Genomic DNA, 9,735 nt, shown 5'->3' with positions numbered 1-9,735 from the left:
CAGTGCCAAAGGAACAGAAGTTTGATGTTTCTGCTGAATAGAGAAAAATGTAGCAAAAAAGAATATATTGTATCTTGAGCAGCACAGGGATGATGTTAAATCTGAAAGACCTTGAGTTAGTCATGGAGTGGAATTCAAGATTGCATCAGCCCTTATGTCAGCACAGGGATGATGATAAATCTGAAAGACCTCGAGTTAGTGATGGAGTGGAATTCAAGATTGCATCAGCCCTTGTGTCAGACCAGTTTAAAATTCATTCACATCCCTATTGATGGAAATAATTTCACCAAAAGAGGAAAAAGCTGAAATTATGAGAAAAATTTTTTAAAAATCACAGAAAAAACAACCAGGATGGGGACACCAACTAACATTTTTGTGAATGAAGAGAAGCAGCTTGGGAGAGCAAGCCCGTCTTGAAAAAACTAATAAGGAAATGAAATCCATGCCATATTTTAACGGAATATGGAGCTTCTCTGAAGGAACATCCTGTATCTTGATATGGGATATGGTAGTAGAAAAGAATGATGAACTGCGTCTTCCTGAGGAAACTTTTCCTAAATGTTGGAAAAAGATGCAAGTCTAGGTGCGTGGAGTAGAGGAGGTATAGAAAGTGAAATTTCTCCTGCTCCCCTCTTTGACTTCCCTGGTCCCTGGTGGATGTTGAGACCACGTACAACTCCTCTTATTCAGTCATTCTGTGGAAAACATCCTTTGCTTCAGATGGATTAAATGTGGTTACACTTCTACTTGTGTCCTTATGATGACCCTGAAATTTCCAGAGACATCTGAGGTGTTGTCAGAAAAAATGGTTACATGTGTTAAGTGTCCAGCCTCGGGGCAACAACTGTAACTATTTTCATTTTGAATTTGCTGCTTTACTAATAGCCTGGGGCCTACTGTCCAACTATGCTTCTCATTCATGAGGTGTTGTAAGCTGGCATGTTTCTGAGTTTAGATAGCATTTATTTCACGGATGCCCAGCAATCAAAGAGTGGACCAACAGAAAAGCACAACAAAGATACTGAGCAAGTGGAATCATTCTCCCTTACTGGGGTGGGGGGATGTTAACGTGTTTTAGAACAGTAGCATACAGTTTATGCTTCACTTCCACATTTCTGGTTAAAATGCATAGCTCATCATTGTTTGACCATGTTAAAAAAAAAAAAGTGGTTAAAACCCTGTGTCAAATGCTGGATAATTTATATTTTGTGGCACAGCATCTTTGAATTAGTTCTATGACATCAGCATTTATTTCACGGACGCCCAGCAATCAAAGAGTGGAGCAACAGAAAAGTGCCACAAAGATACTGAGCAAGTGGAATCACTGTCCCTTACTGGGGTGGGGGGATGTTAACGTGTTTTAGAACAGTAGCATACAGTTGAGCTAAAGAACAAGGTTAAAGAGCACATTAGATGTGCCACGAAGGAGGTCAGTGTAGCAGCAAGAGCTAGGTTCCAGTTTTGGCACTGTTAACAGCAGACATGTCTTCCTGCTTAATGGGATCATCCCAGTCAGGGCATGCATTGCATACCCACTACAGTAGTTACCAATTTATGGAGGGTCATGAGAGACTCACTAGAGCTACAGATGTGGTCCACTGCAAACACCTGCTCCCTGGAGAAGCTGCTCGGCAGCTCAGAGTCTCCACTCACTGTAGATTTCATATTGTTTGAACCACAGAATGTGACTCCAGGTAAGTGTCTTGTAGATTTTTCTAGAGCTTTGATTCTTGAGAAGAAGGAAGGCATTTCCTACACCAATCATGGTGATTTGTGAGGATTGTTTTGATTGTCTCAAGTATAGGTGGGAGAGATGTCAGGTGCCAAAAGCTTTCAATGGGCAGAGCCAGGAATGTAAGACATTCTGGAATGTCTAGGATAAATTTTCATAGTGAAGAGTTTTCTCTGTATTTCACAAAATGTAAAACATCCCCCCCAGCTAATCAATTATGAGAAAAGCCTGTTTAAATCCTATAACAAAAAATATTTTGTATTCAAACATAAAATATTTTTATGGATTTAATAATTGTCATGGTAGGATATTATAACATATATTGAAAGAAGAACATAAGCTTTTTTTTTTTTAATGACCAAGGATTAGGGTTAATTTCAAGAAATTGTATAATTGATGTCAATAATAATCAAGCTACTTCAGTTCTCAGCACAACATTCCTGATTCACTAAGAATTTGTAACCGGGTTTTATTGTGATTATTAATGTGTACGTATCTGTGTGTGCATGTGAGTGTGTATGTGTGCGTGTGTAGATATGCGAGTAGTCATCATTCATTAGGTTATTTTAGCGTGATCATGCTTGAGGGTTTAAAATAAAGCGATTTTGTTATAAATCACATAATCTTTTTTCTTCTTTTTATTATAGTTTGTATGTTATATTTTGAAATTCTGTGTGCGGTAAATGAGGTGTTACAAAATATTTCATACTAACAGAAGGCTTCAATTCTGCGATACTTGAGAACTATTTTTCCAGACTATGCATGCAGTTGACTGGGCAATATGATCAAATATGCTGCCACCCTCAGTGCTCTCCCCTGTCACTGTGCCACCCACCAAGTGACGCATGTAGCTGAGTGCTAGCTGGGCTTGTACTTCCAAACCTTCTGGAAATGATTGCAAGGACACTCAGTAGGATACAATGTTAACTCTGTTTATGCTGGCGATGGATACGATGTTTCCGTTTTCCTCAAGCAGGAATATTAATCCTTTCCTAAACCATTTCTGCACGTTCTTTTCTTTGAACTCTCTAATCGTATTCCAGTTTTTTTAAAAAATAATATCAGCAACCAATTGAATGCATTATCTTTCACTGATGATTCACACTTAATTAGCAAATTATAAAATTTCCCCTTCTGTTGACACTGTTTCACAATTAATTTGAAATTGATAAAATTTGCATAAAATTAGAGAATAAATAAAGCAGGCTCTAGAAGAGATATAGTAAACCTTGATTATTATATTTAGTATTTCATGAATTATTTCCTTCAGTGTTTCTTTGGAAAGCTCTGTTTTCATTTTTGACGGAATCAACAATATATTGCCTCATACAGTAAGTTCTTGTAGGACGATAGTTGCGTTTGGGTCACTTTGTGCAGTTTTTAATAGAGGGTCATATAAAAATGCTTTAAATACATAAAGACAGGACAGAGCTGATAGCTTCCTTTTCATCTTTCTCTGTCTCTCTCTCTCTCTCTCTCCTTATTGTAATTTGAAAGTTGGCCTATTTTAAAGCAGTTCTGTTAATGCAACAGTGGTTTTGAAACACTGTATTAAAAGAGACCACTTTAAAGGAGCCACTCAAGAAATCGTTAGCAGCTTATATAAAAAGAAAATACCATATAAGGTACACTTTTATGGCTGAGATCTGACATTCACAACTGAGAGAAAGGTGGGGGAGAAGTCTTTCTTCATTAGCAGCATGACCAAAGCACTTAGAGATTTCACTCCCTCACATCCATTATTCCATCTATTGTCCTAATTTAATTTTCCATGATTTTCCTGACAGTGAAGGTTGGCAACTCTTAAGTATAGTACAAAAGGTTTGCAGCACTCATGTTAATAATTACACAAGCTGTTGAGGCTTTTTGCTGAAGGGTGTATTGTCAAAAATATCAAATTTAGACAAAAGCAGAAGCTACAGATGTGAGTGGAGCTGGAATCCCTGAGTGCCTTTGTTTTTATCCATAGAAAGAAGCCACCTCATGAGGTCTAAATGTTAATAAAGCATTCATACCATTTGGGGCCTTTGGGGAGCTCTAAACAGGAAAACAAGATCTTGGAGAATTGCCATCAAATTGTTGCTGCTATTGTCTCTGCTGTTGCTTACCAGGGCTTTTCTGACAATGTAGAATCTATTATTTTTATATTCTTTCTTAGTCAAATAGATTTGTTTTCTCATGATATGTATAGGCCAGTTTTAGAACACTTAATCTACAAATGTGTCTTCTTCACTGTAGAAAAAAGTAAACTTTAGTCCATCATCCTTCTATCTTTGCTTTAAGGATGCAATAATTTGCTTTCCTTTCTTCTTCTGTTTGTCACAGAAGGCTGAATTCCTTGCAGTGTGAAATGCCTTGTACCACCTATGCCCATGAATTACCAATTATCCACACCTGTACACCATACTCCAAGCAAATAAGGTGGCCATGGCTTATTAGAAGGAGTCATTCAATATCTGTGCTCATTAAAAATTGACCATAGGCTGAATTAATAAGATTCTATTTACTTTGTACCAAACATTTTGTGCCAAACACAAGTAGAAGATTTGGTGACTAATAATACACAAATACACTTAAAAGTGTATTTAGATTCGTAACATATTATAGGTTTATACACATATTTGAGATATAAAACCAACACGTTTATCTCATAATCCCACGTTTTCTCCACCCATTAGATAAATAGCATTGTAAGCCTAGAGAAAGCTAGAACCATAAGCAGAGAGTTGCTCATCTTTGGATTGCAATTGATGTTCTTGACTCAACTGGATAATAATAATTTTTCCAAAATGTGTCATTTGGAGAGAAAAATGATCTTTTTAAATTTCAAAATCTTTAAGACCAAAGTTTGCCATAAGTAATTATTTAAAGAATTTGAATACAAGGACTATTTCTTCCCTACAGAAAGGAGTGTGAAGTCCTTGTACGTCCTGAAAGGTAAGCCTAAATGACAGGTTTGCAGGGATATTACCAGGTGACGACTCTGCCTGAATTGATATAAAGGGTCTTAGCACCAGCCAACATCCTAACCCCCATACCTATAGCATTTCATATATATTGAAAGTGAAACCTAAAGTACAGAAAGTTTGTCCCATTTCTTCTTTGGAGTCCATGAAGCATAACAAAGCAACTGCATTAGGACAGAAGTGATGATAGGACGTACTTAGGCAGGAAGAACATCAGAGACAAGGGTCTGCATCCAAATAGATTGCATATGGTATGAAATAGACCCACACATTCCTGTGTCACCAATAAGTAGCTAAGAATTGAATGAGTGGGACTGCTAGAGTTTAGCTGAGAGCTGAGGAGAGGTGTCCCTGCAACAAAGGCACCCCTTTGAGGGCTGGGCAGATCTAAGCCATAGTCAGAACACAGTGGAGTCTCTGGTTTTAGCAGCACCTGAGGGGTGTGAATAGGAGCATATAGTCACCAAGGCAGAGTGTTACCCGAGTGGGCTCAAGAGAGTGACTGCTGAGTGAAGATACAGCATCCTTGGTATTAGCGGTGTGACTTTGAGCATGCTTGTCAACCTCACTAGGCTTCCCTTCCATCATCCATATGAGGTTATTAAGGGTGTCTTTTTTAGGACTGTTATTAAAGTAAATGGATTGTAACTATCATGGACTTAAAACAGTACCTAGTAGGCACTGTATGTGAGCTTGCTAAATAAGTAAAGTCAGAAGGGGTTAATGGCTCCGCTCCCTGTAAGTAATCATGGTGTGTTGCTACTTCCAAGAGAACAGACGCTCAATTACAGCAGCCACAGGCTCTTTCTCAGTGGATGCTTACAGGACAGAGGCCAATGCTCAAAGCAAGGTGGGATGACATTTCCTCACCACCGATTATGAAGGGGAGACAGCAGGTAACAATGTATAGGCCAGATACCCTTCAATGCCACTATGATTTTGTTTAAACTTTTCACTATAATGTGATTTTACTCAAGGGAGGTAGGAGAGAAACCTATTTGAAATAAATCATTAAAGAATGAGAGTATTTCTTCTTAAAAAATAATAAGAACAAGTTTTCACACCTTTTTTTACTCTTCCAAGGACATTTGTGAACAAAACACGAAATGAGATTATTTAAAAACTTTAAAAAATTAATTTATACTTTTTCAATTATATATAGTATATTTTAGTCATTGTGTTAAATTCAGATTCTAGAAGAATAGCTTTTTATCTGAGAATTTTAAAAAATATTTCTTTTAAACCTCTGCAATTACTAGTTTATTAGTATCATCCAGGACTCAGATGTTCACTAATCCTCCTGAAACTACATAAACAAATGCAAATGGAAAGAATCCAAGTCAAAATGATATAACAAAACAGCACTTCCTCACAAAAGCATATAAAATTACAAGAACGCTATTTTAAAATATGGGCACTTTAAGAAAACAATAATCTCAAAAAACAAAAAAACTGACAAATTGTTTCCTAAACTCCTAAGTAGATAAACATGACTAATGAATAAGTTTGGGTTTTGTAAAAAAAAAAAAAATTCAAATACATTGAGTAATTAATACTGAGATGCAAAATTTGTCTTCTTTTCTCCTATTTGATTTATAAAGGGGCAAAACATAATATAGGAAAATATACCCTATTTTAAATGCAGTATCTTCATTTCAAAGCTGGCCCAATTAATTAAAAAAACTTATAATGGAGAGTCTCAGCCTCCTGAGCAGTCCATATTTAGATAAACGGGAAAAGACAACTACAGCCAGTATTTTCAGTCTTCACTGAGACTAACATCAACTAAATACTTAATATGCAGTCTTGTATTTTGTTAAATATTTATTTATTTATTTATTTGTTTATTTTTTGAGATGGAGTCTCACTCTTTCTCCCAGGCTGGAGTGCAGTGGCGCGATCTAGGCTCACTACAAGCTCCACCTCCCGGGTTCACGCCATTCTCCTGCCTACAGGCGCCCGCCACTAGGCCCGGCTAATTGTTTGTACTTTTAGTGGAGACGGGGTTTTACTGTGTTGGCCAAGATGGTCTCGAACTCCTAACCTTGAGATCCGCCCGCCTCGGCTTCCCAAAGTGCTGGGATTACAGGCGTGAGCCCCCGTGCCCGGCTGCAGTCTTGCATTTTAAGCTCACACTTTTGGTGATACAATCTCAGGTCTTCTTTGATATTGGAACTGCAAAATATAGCTGCTATTACATATAAAGATCGGAACATAGTTTTCTATTAGTCCTTTAAGGACAGACTTAAAATGTTTGACTCGAATATCCCCATGCTGTAAATAGATTGGTTACTCTTCAGTTTGTAAATATAAGTGGGCCATGTGAAATTTGTTGTCAACTGATCAAGATTTAATCCATGCATTTAGTTCCTCACAATTGGACGTAAACTGCCTCAATTTAACTATTTACCCCCATCATGATAGGTAGAGTATGTAGACGAAAGCTTTTTATCAGCTAACTATATGAAAGGATAAACACTGTAATAATTCACGTGCTCCTAAATGGGCAAAAGCAAAAGACTAGCTTCCTCTCAGGAAAAAATAAATAAATAAATAAATAATAAAAATAAATGAAATAAATAAATCAGACTTATGAAAAGGACAATACTAAAAAACAAAAAATTGTATTTACTTAGTAGCATTCAGAATGTCAGCAAAACAGCTGCATTTTTTTTTTTTTGCAATCTCCAAGTGGTATTTAGTTAACAGAAAAACAATTATTTCATAGATTCCACATCAAAGACAACTGATGAAAGATGAAAAAACCACCATCTCCATATGTAACTAATTTGTGCTGCACACTAACAAGAAGCTGCTTTGAATTTCCAGCCAATTTACAACCCCCACACTATACTAGGCAAGGTTAGTGGCTATTGAAAATACCACCAGGACAGGGCTATCTAAAGACACATTCGGTAATGTGCTAACTATACATAAAAAGACACTTTACATTTTGAAAACAAAACTTCCACAGCCTTACATTTCAATTTTCTTCTTTAAAGGGAGTGAATTGTGTACAGGGGGGTTAGTTGCTTTATAGACAAGAAAAAAAAACTGTGCTAGAACCAACTTATCCATCATCATCATCTTCTTCATCTTTCTTCTCCTCATCCTCTTCATCTTCCTCATTTTCTTCTTCTTCCTTCTTTTTCTCGGGTTTTTCAGCCTTGACGACCCCCTTTTTGCTGCATCAGGTTTTCCTTCAGCTCAGTATGCAGGGATATCCTTTTGCATTTTTCCTTCAGCTTCACAGCCTTCTTTTTATAGGGCCGCTTGTCGTCTGCAATAGTGTTATTCCTCTTCTCTCCCAGGTTCCTGACAACGTCACCAATGGATAGGTCAGGATATTCTCCTTTGATTCTTGGGTGATTCTGGGAACAGAACAAGAAAAAGACTGAAGAAGGCCTCTTGGGTGTGGTGGGATCCTTGAGCTTCTTTTTTGTCTTTCCACTAGGATTCTCTTTTATAATGGGCCTTGTCTGCCTTTGCCATGTCTTCACATTTTTCTTTCTCGTCAGTAAACATGGTCTTCCACCTCTCTGAAGTTGATTGAAACATGTGGGTGCTTCCCCTTTTGCTCGTCCCAAGTTTGCACAGAGAATACCTATGGTGACATTTTGTGTCTCAGCTTCTCAGGATCTCTTTGGCCCGTGTTTAGTTATTCTCCCTCTATGAGGCACAGAGTGGCAGAGCGCCCATCTGACTCTCACTTGCTCCAGTGCTGTCTCTATGGCGTTCAATGTACTGCAATGGCTGAATCAATGCGAAGTAAAAATGCTATCATGAGTCATATCATTACAAAGTTTTTTTGGGTTTTGCCCTTTTTATTTTGATACAGTGATCTTGATTCTAGAAATATTTGAGAATCATATTTTGGATCTATTGCTTCACCCATGGCATGACTTCTGTCAAACAAGTTGACCTAAATCTGTTTCATGATTTCTCACTTTACCTGCAAACTGAATACTGAATCACCAATAATAAGAATATCAGAAACTCCTCTCTTTACGAGAGACAATGTAACATTTATGACACCATGAGTGTCATTTACCTAAGGTGTTTTATATTTTCAGATCAACTAAGACAATTGAAGTCTCATCTAATTGTCCATACTTAGCTCTTAGGTCATTTGACTCAATATTGGTGGAATAGTTAATCTGGTATTATGTAAGTTTCCCTAAAATATGTTATTAAAACCAATATAAAGTATGGAATATCAATTTTGGTTTTACAGTCTCTACAAGTCTTAAATGCTTCTGTCTTAGGATATTTTGTTAATTAAACATAATTACGAATCTTTTAAAATTATGTCAGGAAAATAAAGTTTCATATCTGCTTAAACACATAAATTCATGTGAAACTTAAATAATTTTATATTAGTTTAATTTTAGTAAAAGCACAAATTAAACCCATATTTATATTATCAACAATGTCAATAATTTTTTTTGAAATAGTATATTTATTATAGCAATTCCTGTTAGGAATAATAGAATATTATTTGTTTTTAACCCATAATATATATGAATCTCCACCAAAAATAACTTACTGACAACCAGCAAATAAATAATCATTACAATAGAGAATAACTATCCTTTTAAAAGGTATTTTTTGCATAGTGTGTATAATTTTCACTGTATTTGCACATACTTCACTCACTTTTCTTCCATTCATAACCCTTTAAATAGATAAGACAGATAATAAGAGAATAGAACAGATAGAGAGTGATTTTGTAACTTTTGTCCAAGGTCATCCAAATAATTAACGACAGAGACAAGTATAGAACAAAAATTACTGAACTAATGTAACATACATGTAAATGATTAGACGATAGTTATGCAGGAAAACTATGAAAAAGCAAGTAGAGAGCTTTTAACCCCAGTTTATGCAGTGGACGCATTTGATTGTGAATCTCAACAATGAACCAAAAGGACAAAAACAGACTGTAAGATCATATTTACCTGTTTAAAACCAGCTGGTTTCTCATCCTTTTTATTGCAGCAGTGGCAAACATTCTCAGGAGATGAAGTTTTTTTGTTT

At 36.4% G+C, this 9,735-nt stretch overlaps 1 pseudogene; it reads right to left on the bottom strand.

The window, feature by feature from the left end:
• Nucleotides 1–7,768: 7,768 nt before the first annotated feature.
• On the bottom strand, nucleotides 7,769–8,256 carry LOC105551345 (annotated as a pseudogene).
• Between the last annotated feature and the right edge of the window lie 1,479 nt (nucleotides 8,257–9,735).

This window comes from Mandrillus leucophaeus, unplaced genomic scaffold, assembly GCF_000951045.1.
Source record: "Mandrillus leucophaeus isolate KB7577 unplaced genomic scaffold, Mleu.le_1.0 Scaffold519, whole genome shotgun sequence".
Classification (NCBI taxonomy): domain Eukaryota; kingdom Metazoa; phylum Chordata; class Mammalia; order Primates; family Cercopithecidae; genus Mandrillus; species Mandrillus leucophaeus.
Note: the sequence above shows the minus strand (reverse complement) of the source record. Positions and strands in the feature narration are given on the sequence as shown.